Genomic DNA, 17,206 nt, shown 5'->3' on the forward strand with positions numbered 1-17,206 from the left:
TTTCAGCACGCATCTCCCTTCCCGAGCAGGACCTCCAACCACATTTTATTTGGTATTCCCTTCTCTATCTGGGCTGCCTTTCCCCCAGCATGTGAGGCTAGCTTCCAAGCCATGGAGCCAACCTCCTGGTATTATATACTACTATTCTTGGGTGTTGGTCTCCTCCTCTGTTATTTTATATTCCCCAGATGAGTGCAATCTTTCTATGTCTGCCCCTCTCTTTCTGACTCATTTCACTTAGCATGATACTTTCCATGTTGATCTATTTATATGCAAAGTTCATGACTTCATCTTTTCTAACAGCTGCATAGTATTCCATTGTATAGATGTACCAAAGTTTCTTTAACCAGCCATCTGTTCTCGGACACTCGGGATTTTTCCAGATTCTTGCTATTGTAAGCCCACTGAGACTTTACTTTTGACAATTTTTTTCACCAAAATACATGCATATCTCACACAAAACCACACACATACCCCTATATTTTAAACTTTTCTAGGCTTTAGAAATTACATTATGAACACACACCTATAAATCATAGAGGAATATAACATGCCAGGAAAAGAACCCTTCAAAGCACACCAGAAACCAACTACATATTTTAAATTTTATACAACTCTTATAATTTTATCATTAGATAAAATTTATTAATCGAAACACTTTCATATTTGAAAACAGATGTCCAAAAGTCCATGATGTTCAAAAATGAGGGGAAGTGAAGTTATAGATCTAACTATAATGGAGCCAGAATAAAAAAAATTGGTGCTACTGTGGCAAAAATTATACACAGTGTAAGGTAAGGTCAGAATTTAGGAGACACAAAAATCTCCAGGAGCTAAGGCAGATCCATTAGAAAAGAGGAAAGACTCACTTGGGGCAAAAAACTGGTTCTGCGATTGAGTTCTGAATACCAGCTGTTTTAGCAGATATGGTATGGAAGGTTGAACCCTTCCTGACCATTGGGCATCTGGACAGGGCAGTTTCTACCATAGACCACCAACCGCAGCAAATACCAACATTTGGGTCAGCAAAAGGAGGGACATGTGTCCGCAGTCATGAATTTAAACAGAAAGGGGATCTGATCACAAGAGGAGAGGGCCCCATAAGGACGCTTTCACATAAATTTCTGAAAAATAATTTTTTTCAAATCAAAATATACAGCATCTCTCATTAGAAAAATAAAACAGATGACAAAAGATTAAATTTGGCTAAAGGATGAATGGGAAAGAAAACTCCTTAGGTAATAATCTCAATGACACAGGAACAGAGAGTTTAACATAATGAATTATTAGGGCTAGACTGATAGTAAAATGGGTAGGTCACTTGCCTTACACATGGCCCACCAAGGTCCAATCTCTAGCATCTCATATGGTCCCCAAACACTGCCAGGAATAATCCCTGAGAGCAGAGCTAGGAGTAAATCCTGAGTACTGCTGGGTGTGATTCCAAAAAAACCCCCCATTATTAATAAAGAAAATCAATTCTATTTATCAAATGAAAACAACAAAAATATTAATAATACTGTAAATGCTGGAACAGAAGAAGTTCTTCACTATAAAGCTTAAAATTATGAAAAATCTTAAAAGATGCTGGATATGAAAAAAATAGAATGAAATAAAATCTCCATGAAAGCAAGATAAAAAGGTGTAATCTCAGAGGAAAGAATAAGTGAAATTGAAGATAGATTTCCAGGAATGACTCAAAAGAGGAGAAAGAAATAATAGAAAAAAATGAAGAAACAAATTGTGAACTTTCAGACTCAGAAGAAAAAACAAGAGGACTCATGACTATCCCAGAAGGTAAAGAGAGAAAAAAATGAACAAAATGCCTAGAAAAAGAATTATGATTGAGAACTTCTAAACCCAAGGAAAGCACTTGTATGACTTGTCATACCATTGATCTTCAATGTACTTGAGCAGGTGCCAGTATCTAGTAATGTCTCCATTTGTCCTTGTTGTGTGCTAGTGTAGCCCAATGGTATCTGCTCGCTCCAGGAACAGGAAGAGCTTCAAACCAATAATTCAGGATTTTGACGAGAAGTCTGACCATATCGTTAGTGGGCAGCCAGGCGGTCTTTTGACGTCCCATGGCATCCAGTCGGTAACAGGTCTAGTCCAGTTGTCGTCTCTGAATCACATTACATGTCCGGCTCATTTGATTTTTGACGCCTTGGCAAATGAGACAGCATCCCTGATTCTTGATCGTCAATGGAGGTTGGAGCTCTGGATTCCTTCTCTCACTTGAGTGAAACATGATACTCCAAGTATAGTTCTTTCGATTCTTCTTTGGGATACCCTAATAGCCTTCTCATCCTGTTTTCCTAGGGCCCAGGTCTCTGAGGTATACGTTAGTGCAGGAAGAATGGTAGAGTCGAAAAGATGTGCCCGGAGCTGAAGTTTCTTTGTCCTCTTAACCACTTCTTTGATGCTCCATCAGGAGTGATCCCTGAGCAAAATACCAGGAATAAGCCCTTAGCACTGCCAGATATGACCCCAAAACAAAAACAAAGGGAAAATCGATAAGAAAAAAAGAAAAATCTAGGAAACTGAAAGAACTCACAAATTTATAAGTGCAAAAATACTTACATTAAGACATATTATCTAATTACCAACATTCATCAAAAAAGAAAATTATTGATGAATCACCTCTGGCACCAAGTAAGCTCATTCACTGACTATGATTAATCCAGAGATTCATAAACAAATCTCAAAAGAGATCAACAAGTTGCAAGGTCAAGAAAATTCTTCCAAGGCCCACGCAAGACTGAGTGAGTCATCAAGGGCACCCTGGAGGGGTCAGGTGAGCCCAGCACCCCCTTAAACAGAGTTCCAGTAGCCAGAGTCTCCACACTCCACATTCAATGCCATGCTCCTGCCTGGACTCCACTGCTTGGGATGAATTTGATCCAGAAATTAATCTGTTAAAAACCTCAGGTATTTGGGTTTTGTGACTGAAATCTCCAGACTTTCACAGGGTCAGAATGGGCCACCTCCCACTACCTCTCTGTACTTTTTTTAATAAAAAAATATTTATTTTATTGAATCACCATGTGGAAAGTTACAAAGTTCTCAGGCTTTTGTCTCAGTTATACAATGCTCGAACATCCATCCCTTCACCAGTGCCCATATTCCACCACCAAAAATCCCAGTATACCTCTCACTCTCCCACCCCCCTACCCCTGCCTGCGTAGCTGATAAATTTCACTTCATTTTCTCTTTACCTTGATTACATTCCATATTTCAATACAAAACTCACTATTGTTGTTGGAGTTTCCCCTCAAAAAACCAGCTCTACTGACAAGGAAGCATTTGATAATTAGTTTTCCATTGCTGAGAATGAAGAGATATAAAGTCTCTAAACTGCGCAATAGCAGCTGCATGGTTTAGGATTTCTGTATTTTAGTATTTTAGTAATTAAGTCCAACCTCCCTGTACTTTTGAAAGTCCTGGCAGTCATGCACAGGGCCTGAAGCCATCACCCAGTTAAAAATTTTACATCAGCTGTATCACTTTGCTAAAAAATTTTGACTTCCTGGAGTGACACCCCAAATTCTACAATACTGATAAACCAGGAGTAGCACACCAGATTGGATGGGATGTAATGTAGATGAAAGCCAATCTCAATTAACAAAATATAAACAGAGAAGTCTTAATCTGTAACAACATTTTAGTAATCTTTTCTACAAGGGCTTAATATCTCCATGGTGAGATACAACAATCTTCACTAACTTCCTTCTAAGGAAACATTTTTTTGATCATTCTTTTTTTTTTGTAAGTCCAAACATTTTTTTAAATTGAATGACCATGAGATACACACAGTTGTTCATGTACAAAGTTTTTGTTTTTTAAATGTAGGAGTACTGCTATTTATTCAGCCATTGATTAAGCTGATTGAGTGGGGCATGAACACATTACTTTTTTTTAAATTAAATCATGGTGAGACAGTTACAAAGCTTTCATGTTCGAGATTCAGCCATACAATGATTAAACACCCATTCCTCCACCGGTGCCCACTTTCTACCACCACTGTCCCCAGTATATTCCCCCATCCCAGTCCTCACCCTGTCTTTATGGCAGGCAATTTCCACAAAACTCTTTCTCTACTTTGGGGCATTATGTTTTGCTCGAATTTTCCCACCACCATTCAAGCCTGTCTGCCAAGGGCAGATGCTAGATCATTTATTGTCCACTGATCATTTTGAATACCTTGGGTTCTGGGGCCATGTGCTTCTGGAATCTTAGATAGTAAATGGTTAGGCTCCAGAGACATTTCTGTAGGGCACTAATCCATTTTGGGATTCAATTGGGCATCTCTGACCAGGATTGTTGGTGCGCTAAGATGGTGGCCAGAGGCACATTGTGAGGGTGACAGCCAGGCTGATGAGCGGGCGGCGACCCAGGGAGGGACAGTCTGGCACCTCTGCCACCATGCGGCATGGACATTTAATTCTGGAACTTGCATACGTGGGCCTTGCTTGTGGAAATTCTTGGTCACCGGTTCCATCTGGAGTAGGCGGGGAGACTGCACCTGCTCCATCTGGGATGCCCCGGTGAAATTGCCTCGATATGGAGCCTGGAGAGATCTTCAGCTCGGTAGTGTCTTCCGGGATTTATCACTGTGTTTCTGGCTTTAGATCTTTTTCAAGATTTATTTATGGGTCTTTGAAGCAAGCTAATAACAGAGTTTATAGGGTGGCACTGGAGTTGGTTTGTGGTGGTGACTGCTAATGCTTCCATGTGTATTGGGAAGTGGGGGGAGGTAACTGACCTCAACTGCATGAAAGCCTGGATATTTCAGTCACAAAACCTGAATACCTGAATTTTCAGCAGACTATATCTTGGTGAGGTCTGTCCTGAGATGGTGGAGTCAGGCCAGGGGTATGGCAGCAATTTTGGATTATGGAGGCAAGTGGCTCCTGGGGGCTCTGCTTGGGCAGGCACAAACTAACCTGCCCCCCTCTGACTTACCCCTGTCTGTTCTACCATGCGCTGGTCCGAGATTAACTGTGAATTTGATCTCTTTAGAGATTTTTCTACGGGTTTCTGAAATAAGGCCAATAAATAAGCCTGTGTTGCTGAGCTGGAGGTGGTTTGTGGATGTGGCTCCCACATACCTAACTTTTGGCCATTTTATTTCTTGGTAAACTTGGTTCCAACTTTTTGGGGTTTGGCCAAAGGCACAGTGACAATTTTGGGGTGTCAGGAAGCCTGAAGGCATCAGACAGGTGATACACTCGCCCCACAGGTAGGTTCACCTATTGGCGGCACCATACCCTCTTGATAATTCTTTTAGCAAATTATTTATAACAGGCAATATAAAACAAGTTATTGAGAGCCTGCTATAGGAGCAGGCTTAAGGGATGGTTAGGAAAGTTTGAGAAAATGTTGGTGGGAAGGTACAATGGTGGTAGATTGGTGCTGGTATATTGATTGTCTGTAACAAATCATTATGAACAACTTTGTGAAGAAAATAGCACTGCACTGTAGCACTGTCATCCCGTTGTTTATCGATTTGCTTGAGCAAGCACCAGTAACATCTCCATTGTGAGATGTGTTGTTACTGTTTTTGGCATATTGAATATGCCATCGGTAGCTTGCCAGGCTCTGCTGTGTGGGCGGAATACTCTCAGTAGCTTGCCTAGCTCTTCGAGAGGTACTGAGGAATCGAAACCGGGTTGGCTGCATGCAAGGCAAATGTCCTACCTTCTGTGCTATTGCTCCAGCCAACGATTGGCTTGTTGTGGACAAGCATTCATAGCGATGTCGCTTTTTGATCCTTTGATATCAGCCCTTCATATCATTGTGAAGAAAATAAATATTAAAAAGAGAAAATTATTAAAGACTGCTAGGGAAAATATGGACCATTCAAAGGTATCTCACCAAACTTTCAGCAGATTTTGTCAGCTAATACTCTACAGCACATTCACAATTCTAAAAGATTGAAAATTTTAACCAAGAATACTTTACTCTGTAAATTTGTCTTTTAAATATGATTAATAAACAAGAGCTTTCCTGATAACTAAACATAATGGAATTTCACTTGTATCACTTGTCATCCCGTTGATCTTTGATTTGCTTGAGCGGGTGCCAGTAACATCTCCATTTGTCCCTGTCGCATGCTAGTGCAGCCCAATGATATTTGCTTGCTCCAGGAACAGAAGAGCCTCAAATCGTTCAATCAGGGATTTGACAAAGAAATCTGACCATCTAGTTGGTGGGTGGCCACTCGATCTTCTGACGTCCCATGGAATCCAGTTGGTAACAGCTCTAGTCCAGTGGTCGTCTCTGAATCACATTACATGTCCGGCCCATCTGATTTTTGATGCCTTGGCAAATGAGACAGCATCCCTGATTCTTGACCATTGACGGAGATCAGAACTCCGGATTCCTTCTCTCACTTGAGTGAGATGTGATACTCCTAGCATAGCTCTTTCGATTCCTGTTTGGGAGACTCTAATAGTGTTCTCATCCTGTTTTCCTAGGGCCCAGGTCTCTGAGGCATATGTTAGTGCAGGAAGAACAGTGGAATAGAAAAGATGTTCCCAAAGTCAGAGGTTCTTCGTTCTCTTAACCACTTCTTCGGCGCTCTTGAATGCATTCCACGCTGCTCTCTTCCTCCTGCACAGTTCTGGCACCAAGTCGTTCCTCATGCTGATTTCTTGACCCAGGTGCACATAGCTGCTGCATTCGGAGATGTTCATTCCATTGAGAGCAAATGGAGCTTCAGGGACTAGTTTGTTTTTCATGAGCATTGTCTTGTTGAGATTCAGCTGCAATCCGACCTTTCCACACTCGTGGTCGAAGTCGGCCTGCATTTGTGCCGCTTGGCTAATGGAATTTACCACCACTAAATCTGCACTACAAAAAAATGTAAGGAGTTCTATTATAGAAAAAAGTCATAAAACCTTAAGTATGAAGATATATAGTAATACAAATGGAAATAAAAATAAACAAAGAAATATTCAAGGGAAGAAATAAAGGATAGAATTTCCTTAATGTAGTGAATCAATACCAGCACAAATTTTCGATATTGATAGACTGATACAAGTCTATATTTTTTTTTTGGCCTTTTTGGGTCACACACAGCAGTGCTTGCTCAGGGTTTACTCTTGGCTTTTCACTCAGGAATTACCCCTAAAGTTGTTCAGGGGACTGAATGGGATGCTGGGGATTGAACCCAGGTCAGCCACGTGCAAGGCAAATGCCCTCCCTGCTATAGTAATAACTTGGGTCCCAAGACTCATACAAATCTTATGATAACCACAAAACAAAAATCTGGAGTACAAACACTTAGAATAAAATGGAAGACATTGAGAAAATCACCAGGAAAAATAAGTCAAAAGAAAAAGCACTAGAAGCCAGATAGTTAGCTCAAAGGATTGAAGTGCATTCATGGCATTTGGAGGCCCCGAGTTTGATCCCTGGAATGGCGTGGTCATCCGTGTGGTTTCCAAACACTGCTACATTGGATCTGGCAGCCCTCAGCACTGACGAGCCTACACACTGTCTGCTCAAGTGGGCTGAGTAACTCTGTGAGTGGTTCTATGTCCCTTGATCACTACTTGGGAGACCCCTACCTAACCACAAAAAATAAATAAAAATGAAAGAAATACACACACCAACACAAAACAAACCAGGTGTAAAATAGAATTTCTGGGGCTGGAGCGATAGCACAGTGGGTAGGTCATTTGTCTTGCAAGCGGGCGACCTGGGGTTGATTCCCAGCATCCCATATGGTCCCCTGAGTACCACCAGGAGTAATTCCTGAATGAAGAGCCAGGAGTAACTCCTGTGCATCGCCGGGTGTGACCCAAAAAGAAAAAAATGAATAGAATTTCTGTGTTTTTCTCTATAAATTATTATCATATATGAGAATTGTCTAAACTCACCAATTAAAAGACACAGAATGGCTGTATGGATTTAAAAAAAAAACAGGTTCTGTCTATACTATACATGTAAGAAGCTCTTAACACAAATAAACCCAATCAGATTTATGGTGAAAGACTGGAATAAAATACCTAAAGTCAACAAAGAGAAAAAGGAAGATATTGTTGGGGCTGGAGCAATAGCACAGCTGGTAGGGCATTTGCCTTGCATGCGGCTGACCCAGGTTCGATTTTCAGCATCCCATATGGTCCCCTGAGCATCGCCAGGACTGATTCCTGAGCGCAGAGCCAGGAGTAACACCTGTGCATCGCCATGTGTGACCCAAAAAGCAAAAAAAAAAGAAAAGAAAAAAAAAGGAAGATATTGTTATACTGGATAGCTTTTGAGAATATAGAAACTTGAGATAATTTTTTAGCTTTGCTAAGCAACATAATACTGAAAGTAAAAGACAATCACCCAATGTTTTCATTAATAAGTAGAATATAAATAACCAATCCAAACAAATTCTCAAATACCAAAAATATCTTTTTATCAGAGAAAAAGGGAATATGTAGAAGGCATAATTTTCAGAGTGCAATAGCACTGGAACTTTGGTGATGGGTATAGTGAAATTTACACACACATAGAGATATAATTATAAACCACCCAAATCTTATGTTATTACAAGACAATAGTAAATTAATAATAATGAATTTTATAAAAGAAATTCTGTCTATACTCTCCCCTAGAAATGTCCCCTTCAGGACTGACTAGGCAATTGGCAACATGTCAGTTGGTTCCACTGATTCTTTATTTCACCTTGGCATGTCTTTTATCAGAAATCATATGGAAACTTTTTAATTTATGGGCTTTTATTGCAATTCTCAATTCACCCTGAGCAGTCTATTATTAAGTGTTCTAGAGGTTCTTATTGTCTCTTATCAGAGAATTGTATCTCGGCGCAATTCATCTGTAGTCACTCTTCACAGAGAAAATCTTTCCTATTACCTTTCTTTCATCATACAATGACAACTCTTGAATACATCATTATTCCACAATGAGCTTATAAATTATTATCATTAGGCAATTTTTACTTAATCTGATTTTATAAACTGTTTCTTTTTATTATCATTAGAGGGAAACCAGTAAATGCATCTGTCTGTTTTGATCTACTGTGATAACAGTAATAGGAAAATGAAGTAAGGACATCTTACTGAGCACAAGCACACTGGCTCTGCAATGAGTTCAGACGGGGACACTTGTTTACACATAGTCAAGGCCACAGCCCCTCTAATGACTCTCTATGGTGTCACCTTTGCCACACAAAATGGCATTTTAATTGTAATGCTAAGTTATCAAAATGTTGAGATGAATTTTTTCCTTCACAGAAGTAGTTTTGAAAATGCAAACCAAAAAAGAACTATGAACAATAGAACACATCCCTTTCAAGGTACTTACCTGTTATTAAAGAATGAAGATACTTTTTTTGCTGTTTATATAGAGAAGGAAAATAACATATTACACAAATGACTTTTCCATCAGTATTGTCCAATAACACATACAGTGATAATGGATTTGTTTGATAATCTGCTCTACCCAACTAGGTAGGTAGTCACTTGACTTGTGTGACACTGATATGTGTCTCATACAACTGAGGAACTGAATTTTAAATTTTATTTACTTATAACTTATTTAAACTTAAACTATCACATGTGGCTAGTGACTATTATATCGAAAAGGGGTGTGTTCTATTGTTCATAGTTCATAGTTCAAGGCACTTAACATTTCCATAATCACCTGTTTCCAATAGAATGAATAATTAAGACTTTTTTTCCTATTCTGAGCACTTCTTGCTTTAGATTTAAGTTTTATTTTTCTTTTTGGGTCACACCCGGTGATGCTCAGGAATTACTCCTGACAGTGCTGTGGGTACCATATTGGATGCTGGGAATCAAACCCAGGTTGGCCAAATGCAAGGCAAATGCCCTATCCACTGTACTATTGCTCTGGCCCGTAGATTTAAGCTTTTATGTCAAGTTTATTGAAATTTTCTTCTATTAGGATGTGTTAGGAGGACAATTATGTACTAGGAGAGATGAAATTGTATAAACTTTGATATCCACTTATTTCTAAGTTTCTAAATTTCTTTGGCTTTAATGGTTAAGATATTAGGATTTTGACATGTGAGACCCACTTTTTATTTTATATTTTTTATTAGTCATCGTGAAATTACGTTATTTTTGAATTGTTTTAAGGCATATGTTGTTTCAATACAAATACCTTCACTAGTGCCTTGTTCCCTCCACCAGTTTCTGCCCTACCCCTTTTCCCTTTGACCCAGAAGTCTGTATCTATGTATATATACATATCTTTTATATATGTATATATAAGTTTTTACATTGTGGTTTATAGTTCTGTCGCTAGTAGGGTAGGTACCATTACCTGTATCACCTGTCGTCCCGTTGCTCATTGTTTGCTTGAGTGGGCGCCAGTAATGTCTCTATTTGTCCCTGTCATGTGCTAGTGTAGCCCAATGGTGTCTGCTTGATCCAGGACTGAAGAGCATCAAACCATTCATTCATGGTCTAGATGAAGAAGTCTGACTATCTGATAGGTGAGCGGCCAGGTGTTCTTTTGACATCCTGTGGAATCCAGTCGGTAACGACTCTAGTCCAGCGGTTGTCTCCAAATCATATTATGTGTCCGGCCCATCTAATTTTTCGATGCCTTGGCAAATGAGGCAGCGTCCCTGATCCTTGATCATTGACAGAGGTTGGAACTCTGGATTCCTTCTCTCACTTGAGTGAAACGTGATACTCCAAGTATGGTTCTTTCGATTCTTCTTTGGGATACCCTAATAGCCTTCTCATCCTGTTTTCCTAGGGCCCAGGTCTCTGAGGTGTACGTTAGTGCAGGAAGAACGATGGAGTCGAAAAGATGTGCCCAGAGCCGAAGTTTCTTTGTCCTCTTAACCACTTCTTTGATGCTCTTGAAGTCTTCATGCTGCTCTCTTCCTCCTGCGCAGTTCTGGCACTAAGCCGTTCCTCATGTTGAGTTCTCGATCTAGGTACACATTACTGCTGCTTTCAGAGATGTTCACTCCATTGAGAGCAAATGGAACGTCAGAAACTAGTCTGTTTCTCATGAACATTGTCTTCATGAGATTCAGCTGTAGTCTGACCTTTCTACACTCACAGTTGAAGTTGGTCAGCATTCGTGCTGCTTGGCTAATGTTTGGTGTTATTAGAACAATGTCATCAGTGAAGTGGAGGTGGTGTAGTTGCTGACCGTTTATCTTCACTTCCATTCCTTCCCATTCTAGTTGTTGCATGACCTTCTCAAGGGTGGCACTGAAGAGTTTCGGTGAGATGGTGTTGCCCTGCTGAACCCCTCTCTTTATGTCAATGGTTAATGATCACTTCCTTGTAGAATGGTGAGATCCTGGTGGTGAATCCATAATACAGCTCGAGGAGGATCCTGATGTACTGAGTTTGAATGCCCTTGTTTGTCTAGGGCTTCGATGACCACTTCAGTCTCAACAGAATCAAAGGCCTTCTTTAAATCAATGAACATTAGACAAAGCTGCATCTTGAACTCTCGCAAAACCTCAATGAGTGTGGTCACCGTGTGGATATGGTCGATCATACTGAATCCTTCTCAGAATCTGGCTTGTTCGCATGATTGTCTTTCATCTAGTGTTCTGCCAATCCCATTCATGATGACTTGAGTGAACAATTTGTAGACAATGGGCAGTAGGCAGATAGGGCGATCGTTGCCTATGTTGTGGATGTCTCCATTCAGACAGGTAGAGTGTGAAGAGCCGAGTCAGTATATTGACAAGTACTGGCAGAAGATTCTTCAGGTGTTTGGGTCTTACCTTGTCTGGACCAGGTGCTTTATGCTTCTTTAACGATGAAATGTCGTGTCGGATTTCAGAAGGAAGAACACTGGGAACGACATATCCATCTTGCGGAATTTGGCATGTGGGCAGGTGGACATGGCTATCGAAGAGATATTAGTAGATGTTGTGGATAACCTTCTCCATTGCCATTCTGGAAGATGTGATAGATCCATCAGGATGTCGGAGGGCAGTCATCTTGGTCTTGTAGTTGGTGAAGGACAGGTAGGCATTGGGAATACTTTTCCCGGCTTCTTTTGCATTGACCAACATGCTGCTCTTCCTTTATTGAGAGGAATAAAGAGGAATAAAGAATAAATATATATTTATATAGAGGTCTTCCTTGATTGCTTCTCTGAAGTTTTGAGAGCTCGGACATTAGCTCATAATTGCCTGAGGCTCACGTCAAACCACATTGGTGAATGATCTCGAGAGTTTCAGAAGACAGTCATCTTTTAGTGGCTTTCTTACTCTCAGCATTCCTCGCACAGTCATAGAGGTGCTGAACCAGTCGATAGTATTTCTCAAAGATGTTGTCAATGACAGCATCTCATATTGCTGCAATAGTGCCAAAGAGCTCCCAGTTGGTGGTCATTCTGGGAGTTCTCTTCTTAAACTTTGCAGCCCTTTCTCCCCACTCTGTGAAGTAGAATTTCGCACAAAGGAGACAGTGGTCTGATCCTGTTTGGAATTTTGGGACAATAGTGACATCAGTCAGGCAAAACTTTTGATTGAATATGATGTAGTCAATTTCATTGTGGAACTGTCCACCAGGAGACTCCCATGTCCAACGTTTAGATTTGGCCTTCTGGAACTGTGAGTTACCATGGATGGTCTTGGTTGACACGATGAACTCAGTCTCTCACCCTGTTTGTTCCATTCTAGGCTGTGTGTCTTGATGTGGAGTTCTTCGGGTGACATTTTCAGTCCTATCTTGGCATTAAAATCACTGACAATGACCTTGTAGAAGGTGTGGTCTTCTTTATAGAACTTCTTCAGCTCCAAGTAGAACTTCTCAATTTCTTCTTCATTCTAATTGGATGTTGGTGTGTAGATGATGAAGATAGAAACTGCCAGCAATAAGCCACATCTATTCAAACGTAAGGGTCTAATTAGAGTTGTTAGGTATTTGAATGAATTGATGCTCATCACCAAGTTCGTGTTGACGATGGCTCCAATACCACAGATGCCTCTACTGTCACATGTTCCAAGGAACAGTTCTTCTCTAGTATCAAAAACGGTGTGATGTGATCGATACCTTCTCATCTCGGTCAGTCCAATGACATCGTACTTGATCTTCTGTGCTTGCACCATCAGTCCTCGATGGATGCTTCCGATGCCAGCGTATGTGTATTGAAAGTATAGACAGTCAGTTTAGTCCTTCTTTGTTTTGGCAGTGTAGTTTGGCTCTGAGATTTTTAGCCTCTCCTTGATCATCCTTCCCAACGGGGGCTGTTCCAGGGTCAGGGGAATGAGGCCCATTATTGTTTCTGTTGTTGGCATATCAAATATGCTACAGGTAGCTTGCCAGGCTCTGCCATATGGGTGGGACACCTTTGGTAGCTTGCCCGGCTCTCTGAGAGGGACGGAGGCTTTTGGGGCATCCTCTAATCACCCTTACAGGTGCTCCCAGTCTACCGAATGCAAGCTTTTGGTCGACTGGCATGTTGTAATGATCTGCACGCTGATACACACCTGCCTGCGTCTCTGGGCAGCACCTGTTGGTTCACTGTTCTCCGGTTGTCACTGTTGCCACACCCCTGCCATGATGAGGCGATGAACCATCAAGAGGGTACCATGCATAACACTTTTCCACTTCACAGCACCACTTCCTCCTCCTAATTGATCTTCCCTCAACCATAGTCATTGTGCCCTCCCTGTCCTATCTGCTAGTCCCCTCAGGTGGCATATTTCCTACTGTTCTCATGCTTTTTGTTTTCATTGCCTTTGGGCATTTATTATTCCTCAATTATGTTTCCTTAGTCTCTCTCCCTCTGACTAACTTCACTCGGCATGATACTTTCCAGGTTCCCCTATGTAGCAGCAAACTGCATGATTTTATCTTTTCTTATGGCTGAGTAATATTCTATTGTGCATATATACCATGCTTTATCCAGTCATTTATTCTTGAACATGGGTTGTTTCCCTATTTTGACTATGGTGGATAATGCTTCAAGGAACATAGAGATGTAAAGGCCTTTTCTCCATTTTGTTTTTGGGTCCTTGGGGTATATTCCAAGAAGTAGGGCTACTGAGTCAAATGGAAGCTCTTTTTTCTAGAATTTGTAGAAATCTCCATATTGGTTTCCAAAAAGGCTGGACCAGTTGGCATTTTCATCAATAAAACAACATTCCCTCAGTTGTCTTGAGATATAATTGACAAAAAAATTGCATATGAAGGATAAAATGTGATTTCTTATGCATATATACTATAATATATTTACCACATCAAATTAATTATTGTATTCATTAATTCATATCAATCCCTTTACTTTTCCTATCCTATAAGTCAAAAGTTTATTGATAATTTATTAAGGCAGTAAAATAATAATGCATTGATTAACAACGGGTCTGATAAATCTATTGTTTAAATATTTTCTCATTGTGCCAACATCAGAGGATTGCCATTACATAAACTTAGATGGCTTACTCTATACCTATGATTTATGGTATACAGGCCACAGTGTTTTTTGAGGTCACAGTCTTTTTTTTTTCTTTTTAGGTCACACCCAGTGATGCTGAGGGTTTACTCAAGAATTACTGCACTCAAGAATTACGGCACTCAAGAATTACTGCACTCAAGAATTACTCCTGGCGGTGCTTGAGGGACCATATGGGATGCCAGATATTGAACCTGGGTTGGCCATGTACAAGGCAAATGCTCTACCTGCTGTACTACTGCTCCGAGGTCACAGTCCTAAAAGTCAAAAGACTTTTGACTGAGGTTTTTTTTTTCTTTTTGGATCACACCCAGAGATGCACAGGGGTTACTCCTGGCTCTGCACTCAGGAATTACCCCTGGCGGTGCTCAGGGGACCATATGGGATGCTGGGATTCGAACCTGGGTCGGCCGTGTACAAGGCAAACGCCCTACCCGCTGTGCTATTGCTCCAGCCCCGACTGAGGTATTTTTTGTTTTGGAGTTACAACCAGCAGTGCTTAATAGCTGCTTTTCACTTTGTTCTCTACTTTCTGCTTTGTTCTCTTGGGTCACTCCTTGCTGTTGTCTGGGAAATGTGGAGTCATTGCATCAAATTCCAAGAAAGATTAGTTTGGATATTGGTTGGAACTGTGTTAAATTTATAGGTTACTTTTGGAAAGAATCACTACTGTTATAACATTATGTCTTCTCAAATATGGACATAGTTTATCTTTTTAATTTTCTCAATCTCAATTTATGTCTTTTGTTAATGTTTTATAATTTATCCCATGAATGTTGTGCACAGCTTTGTTAGATTAATTCTGAGCACTGTATAGTGTTTTTGCATCATAAAAGGTCTTATAATTTCAAACTCTAATTGGACATTATAAAGGAACATTTTTTTTGTGTATTCATCATTCATCTAAAAATCTTGTTGAACTCTTTTCATTAAATGTAATTTTCTGTCTGCTTATCTTCAGGAATTTCCTATGAAGATAACCACAATGTTAACCTGTCACTTAGAATGTTTTAACTTCTTTTCTTCATCTTATTGCACTGGCTAGGACATCCAGGAGAATACCATATAGTAGCAGAGATTGTGGAACACATTACTTTTTATAAGAAAAGAAACAAGGCCTTGGATTTGCTCAAAGTTATTTAATCAGAGTAGGGGCAGGGCTAGATTTTGAAGTTTATAAACTTATATTTATTTTGTTCTTTCATGATTATTTTGTTTTTGGCTAATTTAATGAATGTAAGTCAATTTGGTCTTGAATCTCTTTTGATTGTAAACCCCAGAAAACCTTAAAGGGAAGTTACATACAGATCTTTGTATCCATGGAATATAACTATATGAAACCTGTTTAATTATAAAAATAATCACATCATCATTTTAAAACTAGCATCTACTAGTTTTTGCAAATTTAGGAAATCTGTGTAGTAGTGCCTTCTTGATAGAGGTATTAAGAGAATATGGGTACAATAATAAGTTAAGCCTTAGGGACATTTACAAGTACACTCATATTAGACCTGTATAAAATGGTATCATCTCACACCAGTGGGAGTGTTACACACACACACACACACACACACACAAATAGTAGGAACAATCTGTGTTGGTAGGTATGTGGCGAAAAATGGACTCTTATCCACTGGTGGTGGGAATGTTGTATGGTTCAATTCCTGTGGAAAATAGCATGTAGAGTTCTCAGTAAATTTATAAGTGAGCTGCCATAGGACCCAGAAATTTTACTTGTGGGCATTTTCCCCCAGACAAAAATAAAAGAATCACTAAAAGACATATGCACACTCAGGACATTCATTATTGCACATATTGTAGTAGTGAATTTCTGGAATCAAACTAGATGTCCAACAATATATGAATGGATTATGAAGATGTGGTATATGTACAAAATTAAATACTATGCTTCTATAAGGAATGATTAAATAATGCAATTTGCTGCAACCTGGTTTGAACTGAAAGATATATTGAAATCAGTGTTTCTGTGGTTGTGGGAGGAAAGGGACTCTCATCCACTGCTGGTGATAGTGTTGGCAGGTTCATCCTTTCTGAAAAACAATATGTGTTGGATAACATTGGGTTGTCCTTGCTCCTCCTCCAAGAAGCTTAAAGTTTATTGAGCCACTCCCACAACAAAGTGAAAATGAGGCACACCCAATTCCATCAGGCACTAATAATCCTATATTGCTTTTCTCTTTTCTTCATGTCATTTGCATGGCTTACTTAGCAATGGCCTTTTTGTATAGACACAGGAAGACATTCAATGCTATGCTCTGTAACATGGGAGTTAATTAACTCCAAAATATTAACTCCTGAGCATCCATTTTACCTGACTTAAGCTTCAGTTGCCCTTATTTCCTAGCACTACAAGAACAGGGTCCTAATGAGGGACTGGATGAACCTAGGGCAAGCTGTGAGCCACCCTGGCATCAAAATGGGCCAGGTTATGCACCATGATATTTAACAATAAGTTAAGAACATGGTCATGGACAAAGCCTGTCATGATCAAAAAAGAAATAACTGAATAAGGACCCTGCTGGGGTTAGGAAAGACTAACCTAGCCTGAGGATTATGGTCTGGAATATATAGAAAGAGTCCATCTTTAAGTTTAATATATTCTTACTGTGTTAATACAAAATGACATTGTAGAAATATTATAAGAAGTACATTTACTATGACTGTTTAATGTAAAGAAGTAAATTTACTATGACTGCTTAAATGGATTAATAGCTGAGGAAAGGAAAAAGCAATACACCCTGGATGGAATCCCACCATTGAGTAG

At 39.8% G+C, this 17,206-nt stretch overlaps 1 long non-coding RNA gene across 1 annotated transcript in view; it reads left to right on the plus strand.

The window, feature by feature from the left end:
- Nucleotides 1–14,601, plus strand: part of LOC129403581 (uncharacterized) — a 43,710-nt gene extending 29,109 nt beyond the window's left edge. Inside the window, exon 3 of the long non-coding RNA XR_008629317.1 lies at nucleotides 14,484–14,601. This is a non-coding gene — a long non-coding RNA (uncharacterized LOC129403581). The remainder of the gene's footprint in view (nucleotides 1–14,483) is intronic.
- Nucleotides 14,602–17,206: the final 2,605 nt, after the last annotated feature.

The sequence above is a fragment of the Sorex araneus genome, chromosome 3 (genome assembly GCF_027595985.1).
Source record: "Sorex araneus isolate mSorAra2 chromosome 3, mSorAra2.pri, whole genome shotgun sequence".
Classification (NCBI taxonomy): Eukaryota; Metazoa; Chordata; class Mammalia; order Eulipotyphla; family Soricidae; genus Sorex; species Sorex araneus.